The sequence below is a fragment of the Aptenodytes forsteri genome, unplaced genomic scaffold, assembly GCF_000699145.1.
Source record: "Aptenodytes forsteri isolate BGI_AS27 unplaced genomic scaffold, ASM69914v1 Scaffold325, whole genome shotgun sequence".
NCBI classification, from domain to species: domain Eukaryota; kingdom Metazoa; phylum Chordata; class Aves; order Sphenisciformes; family Spheniscidae; genus Aptenodytes; species Aptenodytes forsteri.
In genome coordinates this window covers 762,850-764,640 of record NW_008795575.1, presented here as the reverse complement: position 1 = coordinate 764,640, position 1,791 = coordinate 762,850, and positions in this window count along the sequence as shown.

Here is a 1,791-nt window from a genome sequence, read left to right as displayed (position 1 = left end):
CGCCACCCCGTTTTGCTTCGGCGTTTTGCTCCGAATCGGATTAAAAAATAAAGGTTTTGATGAAAAGCGGCGCGGGAGGAGGGTTCGGCCCCTGCCGCGCAGGGCCTGATGGGGTTAAAAAATTTGCGGCTGCCTGCAAACTTGCAGGAAGCACCCGAGCGTAGTTTCCTACTTCTGCAAAAGCCCGGCTGCCCCGCAGGCGCAGGAAGGTTTTGGGGTGCTCGGAGGGATGCTGCTTTGGGGACCCCCAACGGGGTCCTGATGATGGGGATGTCCCAGGGATGCTGGTATGGGGTGAGTGTACCCTGCATGGGGCCGGTTGCTCCTCCATGCTCTGGCACTGGGTTGGGGATGCTGCGGGGTGGCTGCCGGTGATGCCGGCGCGGTGCTTTGGTACCAGCCACAGGCACGTGGGCGGCTGCAGCCTCCAGCACCCCATGGCCAAAATTGGGTTGCGGGGGGCTCAGATCCAGCCGAGGGGACGTTGCTGGGAAAACCCCGTGGCCTTTCTTGCTACCCGCCCCGCGGTTGGGTTTTCGGCATCCAGCATCTCTTGAGCTGCATCTCTTGAGCTGCCACTGCGGCTCTGGGAACCCCGGCACACCGACGAGCGGGGCAAGGGCGAGCTCCTGCTTTTAGGTCATCAGTGGACTGAGTGTGCCGGGTCTCTGCTGTGATCCCTCAGCCCCCCAGAGCCACAGGGACCTCGGGGTGCTCCTGCCTCCCCCCGGCACCGTTCTGCACCGTGATGGCACTGCTGACGGTTCCCAGGCTGTGGCGGGCTGGCCAGGGTGACGTCCAGAGGGTGCCAGCATGGGCTGGGTGTCCCCTGGTGCCCACCCCGGGGGAGAAAAGCCTTTTAGGGTGGCCCCGGGGAGCTCCGTTCCACAGGGACCTCTGGGGGCCATCGTGGCCATGGGGGATGAGGCAGCTCCCGCTTTGTGGTGCTGATGGTGGGATGCAGGGTAGGGGGGTGGCCAGAGGATGTCACCCCCCATCACTGGGGGGTTGCTCTTGTCCCCAGGGTCTGGGGGACAGGAGAAGCCCCGGCAGCAGGGGGGACATACCTCGAACAGAGCCCACTGTGTCCCACTAGGCATCCCTCCCTCTCCCTGGCCCGGGGCGGTGTTGATGTGCCCTACATCCGCGGCAGGGACCCCCCCGGCCTGCCGCCGCTGCCGCCGCCGCCGGGCCATGAAGCGGCGCAAGTGACGGGGACGCCGTGCCTGCGGGCCATGGCCAGCCCGGCACCATGGCTGCGCTGGACACAAACAGAGCTGACGCGGTGGGAGGGAGAGGAGGAGGAGGAGGAAGACGACTTTGAAAGGCGGATGGATGAGGATGGGGTCATCGGCCTGGGGGAGGATGCCGGGAGCCCACCGTTGGGTGAGTTGTCCCCTCCCCGCTGCCCAAAGACCCTCGTGGGGGGGTCCCGGGTGTCCCAGGAACTGCTGGAGCCGAGGGGGGCTGCGAGGGGGCCGGAGGGCACTGGCTGGCTGGCAGCAGCCCCGCGGCGCTGGTGTTTTGCAGGCGGCGGCGAGGACCTGGAGGAGGGGTCCCTGGTGGAGGAGGGTCGCTGGCACCCACGGCGGGACCTGGAGGAGGAGGACGAGGAGCAGGGCAGCTCCAGGGGGGACGAGGGGCCCTGGGTGGCAGAGAGCGATGGGGAGCCCTACCCCGAGCTCTCCTATGAGGGCCAGTGGGGCTCAGGGTCCAGTGGCAGCCCCGACGTGCTGCGGGATGGCCGGGCTCTCTGCCAGCCCTGCGGCTGCAGCACCGACAGCTTTGACA